The sequence below is a fragment of the Candoia aspera genome, chromosome 10 (assembly GCF_035149785.1).
Source record: "Candoia aspera isolate rCanAsp1 chromosome 10, rCanAsp1.hap2, whole genome shotgun sequence".
In the NCBI taxonomy this organism is placed as follows: Eukaryota; Metazoa; Chordata; class Lepidosauria; order Squamata; family Boidae; genus Candoia; species Candoia aspera.
This window is the reverse complement of record NC_086162.1, coordinates 13,571,431-13,585,169: the sequence shown is the minus strand read 5'-3', so window position 1 is coordinate 13,585,169 and position 13,739 is coordinate 13,571,431. Positions and strand designations below refer to the sequence as shown.

At 42.0% G+C, this 13,739-nt stretch overlaps 1 long non-coding RNA gene across 1 annotated transcript in view; it reads left to right on the top strand.

The window, feature by feature from the left end:
• LOC134503320 (uncharacterized) overlaps positions 1-9,115 on the top strand; it is a 136,696-nt gene extending 127,581 nt beyond the window's left edge. Inside the window, exon 6 of the long non-coding RNA XR_010068530.1 lies at positions 9,100-9,115. This is a non-coding gene — a long non-coding RNA (uncharacterized LOC134503320). The remainder of the gene's footprint in view (positions 1-9,099) is intronic.
• The last annotated feature ends 4,624 nt before the right edge of the window (positions 9,116-13,739 follow it).

Below are 13,739 nucleotides of genomic sequence, written 5' to 3'. Positions count from 1 at the left end.
GAATCTTGCTCTTAGCTGAGTCCTGAGTGAATCCAGTTAAACTAAACCTCAGACCCTGTTGGTTAGGACAGGAGTGAGCAACCTGACGCCTCACAATTCCTGTAGGCCTAACCAACAGTTTGAGTGTATAAAAAATTGTGATCATAGGGATCTGGTTGAAGTAAAACTTCAGTCAGCATGGCTGGTGTTTAGGAACTGTAGCCTAAATCATCACATTTGAGCTACGCCTCCTTGCTAATGGATCAAAATATCTCCCCCTTGGTCCCCAACATTCAGCTATGCCCATTTTTTTTATCAGTAGCACTATCAGCAATAGATCTTTCAAACTCTACCTTTTTTTATCCAGCTGCTATCTGGATCCTGCTGCCAGCTGCCAGTCCCACCTGCCAACCTTTCTCAGGTATTCTAAATCCATCTTCTGTTCCCCATCCGTTAGTCAGTTCTGTGCATCTCAAGAGGTTGGCTATGGCCTTCCAAAGATCGTTCGGCTTGACACTTGGCTGTGGGACCTCATCTACTGCTACTTTCCTTGGAGGCCCTCATGTACCAGGGAGTCTTTACTCTGGCACGATGTCATGCCCTCCCCTCCCCTCCGTGGTCCTTAAAGGCCAATAGAGGAAGATTCCTTACCCAGAGACAATGTCCCTGTGACTCTGGACAACAGAAACAACAGTGTATGTGTTTCTCCAGGGCCTGTACTACAGAGACATTCATACTAGCCTCATCTCACCATTACGGCCTAAATACCCAGAGTGCACAGGACAATTCTATGCCTCTCTGCTGCCTTCAGATACCAACATCCTGTGTTGCTAGGTTCTGCGCAGCAGTGCTTAAAATTCATTGGATGATGGCCTGTGCCATAAACTAGATTTAATGAGTGTCTAGTTCATCGTATTAGATGGCTCTGTAATTTGATAGCTACAGTCTTCCACATACTAACCTTTATGCTCCCCCACACCCATCTAATGCTCCTACCCCTTCTTTTAGACTTGTTTTTATATATACTTTATGTTTTAATATATCTTCTAACTTTTCATCATTTGTTTTAGACCCTGATGTATCTTCTGTGCTTTTTAATTGACTGTACCCACCCTCCTTATGCTGATCGATGACGGTAATAAAGATTTGGTTTGATTTGGAGGCCCTCAGAGGTTTCTGAGCTGCAACCTACTGGCCTTTTGGCCTTCATGGCCAGCAGTAAGAGTGCTAGGCATCCAGCCACCACATGTCTGCACAACAGGAATAAGGAAAGTTATGGAATAGCCATTTCAAAACCTTTTCATTAAAACTTTTGTTTTTCATCATAGACGAAGAAGCTTAAAACAGAAGAGTTTTCTTTCTTCTCCTAGGAGCAACCCTGACAGGAAAAAAATCATCCAGTAAATTGTCTTGTGAAGTTCACAGTCTGAACTTGAGCCTCTCCACCTAGACAAATACTTAGCTTTGAGACTTAACGTTTCCTTTCAGCAAGTTATCTGGTGATTTTGGGCAATTATCTATTAATTGAAAATCTCAACTTTTACATGATTAGAAATGTGGCTTGCTGTCTTAATTTGTCTCTAGATGTCTATCTCAGCAAGCGATGGCTAAGATTTGAAGAAGCTTAAACATATGTCCATTTCTCGTTGCAAGAGAGCTAGAAAAACAGGAAACACTGAATTGTGGTATCTTAAAAAAAGAATCACATTCTTTGACTTAAGGTGGAATTTAAAAAATACATTTCGGAAGGAGTAAAAAAGATAGCCTTAAATAAGAGGGGATTATCCATTCTGTGTTTGGAGACTGCATTATTCAATGATATTATTATTATTATTATTACTATTATTATTACCACCTTCTGGGAGCATAAAAGCTGTTGATAATGATATTGAATAGACAAAGGTTATAATGGTCCTATTTTGCAGGGGGGATTGCGGCACATAAATTAATAGGTGATTGATCCAACTCATTAATCCAAATTAAAGTATCCTTAACAAATATCTCTTGAACATCTTCTTGAAGGCATCCAGCAAACGATAGCCCACCACCTTTCCACATAATTGGTTTAAGCTTGTCAGAGGCTAAATATACATTTCCTGTTGAAAATCAGTGGAAAACTTGCCTTTAGATGCTATTCATGCTCATCCCAGTCCTTTGGGATCAGCACAAGCTGATGTGGCTCATGTCACAAATTTGTGGACAATACAGTTTAAGGAGCAGAACCAATTTTGGACTGAAATAAGTTCCCCTCCATTGACACACCAATTTCAGATGGGTTTTCTGCTTATAGTGAGATAAGCGGAATGATAAAATGTGAAGCCAATTTAGTGGCCTGCTAGAAACACTGAAACGGAGCAGAGCTTATAATGCAGCTGAGAAGCTGGCAGAGAAAAATAATATCTTAGATAGCTTAAATAAGCATGCCAGAGAAACACGGGTTATTGATATTACACATTCAGCCCTACCAAGCATAAAGAATCACACGTTTAGACGTATTAGGTTAAGAAGTAAAAAAAATCTTACTTTATTCTTTGTTGTTTTGTTACATCCATCTTGGTGGAAAAGATGAAGTTCTTTTGTTCTTCTTTTCTTTCTAAATACTTAGTTTGCCCTAAACTCTCAGCCCTACAGCTGCCAAGAGCTGTGTGGAAGAAAGGGGCAGAATCCTCCATCAAGGCCAGAGCACATGGCCCTGATGAATGGAGAACAGAGCAGCATGCTTGCTTCTCCCTGGGTGGAAGAAGGGGAAAGAGGGAGTGACAACAAACAGCTTCCTCAGAGTTGCACTGTGGGACAACTCAATTTACATGCTAATTCACATGCTAATGAGGCATGCTGGATTTGCCAGGACTTCCAACAAAGTGGAGGTCAGTACTAGTCACTTTCTGTGGTTAGTTACTTCCTGGTTCCCATTTAAAAATAAAAGTGGTGATTTAAGATAACTCCGGTGAGCCAGCATCTGCAAATGCCTAAGCAAGCTATTAAGGACGCTTACTTGAGTTCAGGAGCCTTGGTAGTCTGAAGGTCCTGGTTCAGGTATTTGTTTTACTCCTTCCATAGAAATGTGTATTAATTCACATATGGTAAACCAACCTAGCCCAGCAGCATTTGAAGTCTTGTCTTGTTCATTCTGCTGAATTAGATCCTAGATCTCTGCTGCAAAGTCCTTCCTTGAGCACCATTGGTCACAATGAAACAGCCTTCCTGGTTGGTCTTTTTGAGTAGCTATCTCATTGTCCATTCTAAGAAAGTCCTGTCTTTCTTGGAGAATTTCTCCTTTCCCTGGAGGAATTCCAATAAATAATTCCCACGTGCCCATCCCATTTCTCTGCCACAAACTGGGTAGAGAATTTCAAAAGGCCATATGTACCCACCTGTCAAAGCCATCATGCAGGGACAGTGATTTGCACTGGGCTGAAAAAAAGAAACATCCTGAGTAGATGAACTTTCTCGTCCTTAGGGACAGTGTTTCTCAACCTTATCAACTTTTAAGATGTGTGGACTTCAACTCCCAGAATTCCCCAGCCAGCTTTGCTTTGCTGGCTGGGGAATTCTGGGAGTTGAAGTCCACACATCTTAAAGTTGACAAGGTTGAGAAACACTGCTTTAGAACCTTCAGCCTTTATTCATCCAGTCTTTATTATGTCCAAGGAAATCAAATCAAATCTTTAATACAAGGAAGTCTTGGGAAGCAACTGACCTGAAATTTCAATGGTAGGCAAATGGGCACAGGCATTTAGGAAGCCTGGCATTTCTGCAGTGCTGGCTGCCCTTGCCACAGCTTATGAAACACAACTGATTTGGGGGCAAATGTGCTAGTGAAACATAGACTTAAATTCTGATTGCACTGGAGGTATCAGCAAAAGAGAAAGAATATGAATCTGTCACATCCCACAATCAAAAAGGGGGTGGAATTAAACAGATGTGATGGTGAGGGAGAACTCAGAGGTGAGGGAGTTAATGCAGTAAAATTAGGTGGTGGATTGATATAGTGAACCATATTATCAGGGGCAACAGGATTGGGGAGAAAGTGTGTTAACCAAGGCTTGTAACTGGGATGTGGGTGGTTCAGCAAAATGTTGCCATACTACTTTAGGATGTACACCTGCTTTGCAGCAACTGCCAACACAGCCTTGTTGAGCACAACTTGCTCTGTGATTTGTCAGTTGCACAGAATGTTCCTTGTGCTTTAGCAGATGCCTTATGTATGCAATCTGGCCCTACTGGCAAAGTTTGGTGGCAGTGCAGGTGAAGTTGGCACTAAGGCAGGGGAAAGCTCCAGTGATGCTTAACTGTTTGGAAGATCTTTCTGCAAGGGATCCAGCCAAGGTCCAAGAGGATGTTGGTTAGAGCAATTTTATTTATTTATGTATTTATTCATCACATTTATGTGGCCACCCATCACAGAAAATGACTCTGGGTGGCATACTATAATCAAAAACAATACACATATAAAACAATAATTGTAAAAATATTTTAAAAATCAATAAATATTTATTTATCTGAAACATTTATATTGCCACCCATCTTAAAAACAACTCTGGGCAGCTTCCAACCAATAAAACAGTATAAAACAATATAAAACCAACAACAATAAAACTGGAAATGGAAAAACCGGGCACCAGAGCCGTTCCTGCCTCCCCAGTGCACCCACATTCTCATCCCACCCTGACCTCGCCCTATCCCAAGGCCTGGGGGAGGAGCCAGGTTTTAAGTGCTCTCCAGAAGGATAAAAGGTTGGGGCATGTTGGATCTCTGGGGGTGGGAGGGTGTTCCTTAGGGCAGGGGCTGCAGCAGAAAAGGCAGGCTTCCAAGGATCCACAAGATGGGACTGTTTGAGGGAAGGGACCTGGAGCATGCCCACCCTATCTGCTCTGGTGGGATGAACAGGTGTCCTCAGGGAGAGGTGGTCCCACAGATAACCTGGTCCCATGCCAAGTAGGGTTTTAAAGATTATAACCAGCACCTTGAATTGCACTCGGAAGAAAACAAAGAGCCAGTGCAGCTCACGCAACAGGGGTGTGATGGGGGCAAACCTAGGGATGCCCAACACTGTGCATGCCGCTGCATTCTAGACCAGTTGTAACTTCTGGGTGTTCTTCAAGGACAGCTCCACATGAGTGCATTGCAATGGTCCAAAAGGGAAGTGACCATTTTTTGCTGTCAAATGTAACAGTCCAGAGTCCCCTTTTGGGAGAGATGGGTGGTGATAGAAATTTGAAGAATAAGATAAAAAATAGATAAAAAATAAAAACAGTTCTTATGCATCAGCCTACAGGTTTCTAAGATGCTGCATCCTCTCCCTCTGAGCAGTGGTTTCCTGCCCTTTTGGTGCTCTTGACTTCCTTTTGTTCTCTAAGTCCTCTTCTAATGAATCATAACTGCATACGGTTTCCACATTTCTTTCTCTGACTTCCACAGCTCGTTTCCATTAACTTGTGCCTTCTCATTACAGCGGGTTATTTTTATCTACTAAGTGCATGCACCATCTTTTTGGGGCTGAGAATCATTTAGCCTTTCAGGAGCTGTGCACCAAAAAATAAGGGCTGGAGCAATGAAGAGAGCAGAGTTGATATAAAAACCAAATGTAATAAATATAAGCTCATGGTAATGATGCCATCAAGGGGCACTCTGCATGGATTTCATCAGCTTACACTTGCTCACCCCTAAAGCTTCAGAGGGGCTGCAAGTGGTCTTGGGGCTCCAAGTTGTGAACCTCTAATTCATGTGCAACCTGATAATTAATGACTGGAACTGAGATGGGAAAACAGTCCCCTTCCCATAGCACCTAGGGCAGTGTCTCTGAATCTTGGCAACTTTAAGTAGGATATACAATAGATGTAGCCCACAATGCCTAAGATCTTTTGCAGAGACATTAATTGGAGTTCTCTGAGCAGTTCTGTTGCCTTGTTGATGAGTTTATCCCAATAGAAGATGAGTTTGTGTCCTCTTAGATAACTACTTTTTTCCATCCAATTCCATCCAAGATTATGTCCTCCTGCTTTAACAGAAATGGTTAATGAATGCATTTTGCCCCTCTTAGGAAATATAACCTAGTCCTGTGATCTGCTAAGTGGTCTGGGCTGAATCCCACTTCTAGCACAAGTAAGTACTACATCTTTTTCTGTCCAGCATTGTACTCAAGTAAGAAGCATTTATTTGGGTCTGTGGTGATTCACTGTTGTTTCTATAATATGTAGTCACTCAGCAGGGCACTGGTGATATGGTAGCCATCAGCTAAACTCTGGATAAGCCAGTAGTAGTATAGGTGCACTGTGATAGGGCTATGGGCATTTGTGTATTTCTAGTTAGGGATGTCAGGTCTAAAGCCAACAATTCAGATACCAAAGAGGGCTGGTAAAGGAGGGCAGTATAAGAGAGAAGATTTGATGGAAGACATAAAGGCAGAGCTCAAGAGTTAGTAGGTGCAGGATAAATGGAGCTCAGTGGAGCAGATGTCTCCAGATAGTCCTGTCCACTTAATGATACAACCATCTCCAACAAAATCTTTAGCAAGGTGTTCATGGTTCTGTTTTCCTGTATCCTTCCCAGGATACCCCTTGAGCTGTTTTAGCGCGTGCACACACACACACACACACACACACATCTTGATTTGTCCCAGAGGAACCAAACACAATTGGGTTGCTGTTTCTAACTTCTCAATGGGCTTGATGGCCTTGGTTGTGACCCTCTTGGTGACAGTTGGCTCAGTTTTTCTCTGTCACAGAACATCAGGGTAGACCCAAAAGCTTAGACCAAAGGGCCATTGGTAAGCTGCTGGGAGGTCAAAATTATAAGATGCAGCAGGCAAGAACTGAAAGAAGAAGTAGGCTCTGATTCCTGAAAGCTGATGCAACACATTTGTTCATTTTTAAAATGTCATCCGGCTCCAGTATTTTCAGATGAAGTAGATGACTTATAGGAAGTAATAGGGATCAAAGCTGAAAATGGGGGGAACCAAAAGCAGGAAGAGGAAATGATGGGATGGGGATGTGCAGTGTTGTAAGGGTGGAAGGAGAGTGGCAGATAAAGATGAGAAGAATAAGCTCTTTAAATGTGCTAGGATCACAAAAGCTGTTAGTTTTGCCTTTCCAGATCTGGTTTCCTACAGCTTTTAATAGGGGTAATGGGAATTGTATTCCCACATATCTGGAGGAAACCATGGCAGGAAAGCTCGCTACAGCCTTTCTCATCTTGTTTAATACAAGGAGCTGTTTCCCTTCAACAGCTTCTTGCTTAGACCCAAACTGGTGCAGCTGACCTGCCTTTCATCAGCTGCTCTTTCTCCCTTCTTCCTGGGGCTAATGCTTTAAGTCTGTCCATTTCCAAGATGCAAGTAATGGGTGGGTGTGGAACCAGGAGCTGAGAGATGTTTGTGCAATCCCTGAGCCTGGCAGATCAGCTCTGTGTGAGCTGCTCTTGCCACATGGAAATGTGGTGGTACAGCTGCTGCGTAGGCTAGAGCAGGATGCAAAAGGCATTTGGTCCCGGCATACAATCTGCAGGGAGGGGGCAACTCAGGCACAGCTTCCCTGAATAGCAACTCGAGCATCAGTCTGCAGCAAGAACAAAAATTTAGGTTTCATTCATCAAGATTTTCCAACCTCTGTTTATGGCAGAGGGAATCTAAGCTTCTTTGACAGCTGCCTAAAATGAAAAGTGGCTGTTTTCCAACCACACTTTAACAGGATTTATTGAGATGAATTATAAGAATTCCAGCAATTGAGGTAATTTCCCATTTAGAGCCAATATAGTATCATCTGCATGTGATCCAGGAAGGAGGTAAGTCTCTTCACTGATAACCAGGAAGCTTGTAGCTGGTGGTTGACATAAGCTGCTGAATGTTATATGAGTCCAGAAATGGACTTTTACAGATAAGGTTTGAAGTGGGAATTTTCACTGGTAGCTAAGACACTGTTTCTGGTGTATTGGTGGCTATATGTATTAAAATACAAGAACCACCAAGACATCTGGAAGACATCAGGTTGAGGCAGACTTTAAGTATATGCAATTTCCTATGCTATTCATTCATTTTAACGCACATTGCATTTTTCCTGGGTTTTAAAATATGATTTTAGAATCATTCATTGTTTTTAAGGGACACAGTAATTTTGCTAGAGAATTTCAGTTACCAGGCAGATTAAAAATCAGAATGATAATAATGCAGGCAATTGTTTCCCCACCTGCATTCATCCACTTAGTAGTAGCATACAGGACAGCAAAATGTTCCTTGAGGAGATTCAACACTAGAAGCATTTTATTAAGGGTGGGGGAAAGCGCATACTTTATTCATACAAAATGCAATCATTTAGAACCTAACATGTGCATACTGTACAAGAAAAGACATATTCTAAAACTGACTCTGCACATCACTCTTCCCCATACAGTATATACTTCACTGTTTTGATGGAGAGGTCAACAATATTTCATTTCAGCACAGATAGATCTATTTAATCAACTGTTAAATTAGTTCAGTGCTGTAAGAGACACTATAGTATAATGGTGAAGCTGCTGGACTGGCATTGGAGAGTCCTGTGTCCTAGTCTTTCCTCAGCCATGGAAACTCAGTTGGGTGACTTTGGGCCGGTCGCTCTCCATAAGTCCAACCTACCTCAGAGCTGTTGTGGAGAAAAAATAATAGGAGGAAGAGCTTCTTGACCTCCTGAGCTGGGCATGTAAATTGAGCAAATAAAGGAATAAATAAATAATTACATTACCTCATAGCAGTGTTTCTCAACCTTGGCAATTTTAAGATGTGTGGACTTCAACTCCCAGAATTCCCCAGCCAGCATGGAAGGCTGAGAGTACTTTGCAAGGGTGTCCACAGGATGTTCTCAAAAGAATCACAAGAGTGCAGTTGAAGCTCAGCCTGTTTTTTAGGTGTGTCTCATGTGCATATGGATGGGTGGAACTTTGATCATACGTTGCAGCTGCCATCTTGAATTGTTGTCTATGCCTTTATGGACACCCCTGGTTCTTTGGAAGAAAGGGTAGGCAAACTTTTCATGGCCTTGGGCTTGAAGGAGGGGAGAAGAAGGCCACAAGGGATGAGCAAAGAACTCAAAAGTGGGCAGGGTTGCCTCACACTCATACAGGCCAGGGCGTTTGTGTGTGTGTGAGGAATCTTTTCAAAAAAGCACTGGTCCTTCCTTCCTTCCTTCCTTCCTTCCTTCCTTCCTTCCTTCCTTCCTTATTTATTTATTTATTTAGGTGGTTCCCACCTTAAAGTGACCCGGAATTCTGCTCCTGATATTTTGGAAATGGTGCCATCAAATTCTGGCAGCACAGTCAGAAAAGAGCTCATCTATGGTATGATTGCTGCTGCCTTTGTAAAAGAACTCTGAACACCAAATTAATTCCATTCTGCATCTGGCAGGAATTGTGCTACACATGCAAGAAAAGCAAACAAAGGCTTTAATTGTTGCTTGTTAAGGGTTTTTAAAGTAATGTTCAACTAGGCGCTTATCTTGTCTCATCAGCTGGCTTCTGAGGGCAACATGACCTGAAAGGCGGGTAAAAAAATGTTTTTAAGTGTTATTAAGCAGTTAATTGATAATTTCCATTCAGCATTTTACTACAGAGCATACCAAGGGTGTCTGCAGGGTATAGTCAAAAAGGTCAGGATGGCATCCATGATGTTGTGGTCAAAGCTCTGCTTGTTTTTTATGTGCATCAAATGTGTAATGGGCAGAGTTTCAATCACACCATTGTGGACACCATCTTGACTTTTTTTGACCGTACCATGCAAACATCCCTGTAACAGGTGGACGAACATACCTTTATCCAGACTTGCAGTTGAATTCTCACTCTGAAAATTCTGACTGAAAACTTAGCTGTTCAGTATGAAGAAATACATAACATAATTTGGGGTCTCTTTTTGACTACTACAGAAAGGGACTTAGCACAGCTAGATGGTAGTAAACCAGCCTTGGCTGGCCTCAGAAATCCAAGCAGGGTTGAACCTGCTTACCACATAAATGGGAGACCACCAGAAAGTCCCAGGGCTGTAGATTAAACTGGGCATTAAAAAAAACAACAACCTCAGAAGACAACAGTTACAAACCTCTTCACAACCATATCCAGCTGAGAGGAAAGCATGTTCATGAGGTTATCTGGAGTCAAGCTTTATCAAAGGGCCTTACCTTAAGGGGCTCATCAGGAATACCATCCCATTTATTTATTTATTTATTTATTTATTTATTTATTTATATTAATCTACAAAATATTGAAGCCACAAACTCTGTTAAAACTCAGGGAGATAGTATTGGCTGAAGGGAACTGAGCAGAAAGATTGGGGTAAGCATTCTGATGCCTCCAGATGTGTTGTATGACAACTCTTATCACATCATCACATCTGAAAACAAGCTATGCTGGGATTACTAGCACCAACTTGCCTATCCCTACTGGAAGAGTCCAATCAATGGGGACTGTAGACACACTACTAAAATGGACATGGAGTAGCTCAATCTGGTGATGGGTGGGCTATTACATATTCCCTTCTTTGGCGTTTTTCAAACATAGAAACCACCAAGGTGGAAATGGGGCATAAAAGGACATGTTACCTGCCCTTGGTGATGTCCTGTAGTTTTCAAACAGTGCATGCTCCAAGCACTGAGCCAACATCTGGATCCATGTCCTTCTATGTTCTCTGTGGCTACCAAGAATATGCAGCATAAGTCAGAAGTTCTTTCACTTGGCCAGCCTAACTAGTCTGGATGCCTTTTATATTTGCTTGTCTCCATCTTTGTATCCCTCTTCAAACAGCTCTTTGTCCACTTTAGAATCATAAAATCCTAGTTGGAATGTGCTATTAGGTCAACAAGCCCAACTCCCTGTTCAATGCAAGAATCTAAATTAAAGTATCCCTGGCAGATGGCTATCTGGCCTCTGCTTGAACACATCCAAGGAGAGGTAATTGGTTCCACGATCAAACTGCTAAAGAAATTGCATTTTGTTGTGTGCAGCCTCTGACATGACTTGACAGGATGTGAAGTTAGTTGATGGTCATGCCCATTTTCTTGGCTACCAGAAGAGTAGACAGATTGTGCCTGGTGATTGCCCTGCACTGTTTCCTTGAACAGAGTTGACTCCAACCTGTTTTTCAAGGCATTTTGCCATTGACTAAGTACCAGTTCTGGATGTGGTCAATATGGCCATGGTGAACATAGAAATCTCAGTCTCTTCACTCATCTTAGAAAGGTGCATCTTACCAATACAAAAAAAGAACAAGATATAAACACCACAGTTGTGTAGGTATTTATATATAGGAACCTTATATTCAGTGGAAGTTTCACCCTGACTTAATGAACCATTGACTGCTCTTCTGCGAAATGGAGATAAGCTTAACAACTCCACATCAGCTGATCTTCTAGATTATGCTGTAAGAGCTAAAAAGCATGGTAGATGCTTAGAGTGCTGTTTTAATTATTAATACCTACACTTCCTTTGTGTACATTTTCAGTTGTTTGGGTGGAAAGCAGACAATTGACTGCTTGGATATCTGTGGTCTTGTTTTCATCTCAACTGGAACAGTGTCAGTTGTGGTGTAGTCAAACATCAGTCTTAGTGGGGAGGGGGTGGGTGGGAGAGTCTTATTCCTAAGGCCCCTTCTACAAATCCAAAGAACATTGATGGAAATGGAAGAGAGATCCAACAATATTCTTATTTTCATTCCTCCAGGGAATATGTAACAGTAATAGGATTGTTACCAGGAGGTATGATGCCAGCTCCACAGATGCAAAAGATCTAGGATGATATCCCAGATAAACGCAAAACAAATGATTTTGTTGTCATTTTTAAATTTCAAAGTAGTCCACATTTGGTCAAAGAAGTAGCACTGAAGGAGTGGAATCTGAACCGTTTCCTTATGTTGTTCTTATTCCAATTCCTATCACACAACTGAGTAGGAGGAGAGGAAATACCGGTATTGTGTTTTTTCCTCTAAGGTCTGTAGTTCTAATAAGAATTTGATAAGAGACAAATTAAGAAATTGGACAAATATTTTAAGGCACATTCTAAGAAGCCACCTCCCTCCTCCCTACCCTCTTCCTTGGTTACAACACTAATCGAAACCAAAACTATTTTAAAGGTTAAAACAAAAAACAGGGTGACCTGGCTCTGCCTGTCCCACGTCAGCTGTACTTTGACCTGATGTCACCAGTGATAACAGGAGGCACAAAAGGAAATTAATGGCAGATGTGTGGCAACCATAAAGCCATGTCTTTTTTCCCCCCTTGATTGCTTTGGGAGCCCAGTGCTAGTCAGTAACACTGCTTTCCTGCCAGAGGCACACAGTCAGTTCTGCAGTCTGAAATCACCATGTCTTTACATTCCTGACCAGAGAATGTAAAGGCATAAATTGACTTGTCCAGGCGATATGAAGAGATGAAAGAATGCAGCCACTGGATTCCATTAAGCATGATACTATGTATACTTAAAAGCATTGTTTCAGCAATATACCACTGCCATGTTCTTGTACTGTTGAGTTCTCTAGTAATATCGGCAAGAAAGGCCCAACAGTGCTGGTCTCTGATCCTTTCAGACTGAATGATGGAGCATTGCACAATATGTTCAGCACCATCACATAATGGACTGTACACGTTCAGGTGTGTGTTTGACATTGCTAAATCCTTGCAAACAGATCCCTACACATTAAAAACAAAGATCAAAATCTGCACGTCAGGAAGAAAGCTAGGCTTCTCCTTGACTTTGCCACCTTTCTAAGGGCAGAGAATTAATGATGGGGCCTAGAAAGCACAAGTTGTCTTTCACTTGCTAGAGTTACATGCATCAAGGGAGGCAGCTTGTATGATATTTCTGAGATGCTAACAGTCAGGCTAAATCAGGAATTGGCAGAATGCCTGCAAATACCAGCGTATCTATTATGGCTACCCAAAATGGTGCATATGAACTCCTCAAATTATTATTTTTTAAATCAAAAATGGCCTGGACTTCACAAGCTCTTATGCATTTTTAGCCTTGTTACATGAGATCTCATGGGATCCTTGGATGAATTTGCCAACATCTCATTAAGTTAGATGAGATCTGGGTGGGTGAGTGGATGGGTTTTATGTTTATGATTTTGTTGGTGGCACTCAGACCATTATGCCAGATTGAATAATGATATCCAGGGTTGGAACTTATTGCTGACTGTGGGCCTAAATCAGTCTTAAGCTTTAGCAGTTCTAGTTTCTAGGAAAAGACCTCCCCAAACATGCCTGCATAAGGACATGCAATTCAAAGCCTTGCTCATTGAAAAAGAGCCCCACCCTTTGTGAAATGCATGCATGAGAGAAAAGCGTTTAGCATTATACCCTTGCTAACCCTATTTGAAAGGAGAACTTGCCTTGGAGAACAGTGGTGCAGCTGAGTCATTTTTGACCCTGAACACTGCAGCCTAACTGGGGGAGGGACATAGGGGATAACATGTGTCCTTCTACTTACTCTAATTGTGGCGAATCAGCCCCACTGCGTTTGTGGCCCCACAATTCTCCTGAATGGCATCCCTGACTTGGGATTGGAGCTCCAGTTTGGTGAAAAGCAGGCAGTACCACGCCTTTTCATTGCCAAGATGTCTCCCCCCTGGAAAAACACCCCTATAAAACCATGGAGGATTAGGCTTATGCATATATCTGCATAGATTTATATGGGGTAGGGCTGCAACCATGCCTTTAGAAAGCATATAAAGATGGCTCCTCCATCTCCAATGATGCGGATAACTTGATGTGTGCTACAATAGCTTAATTGACTGATTTCCCCAG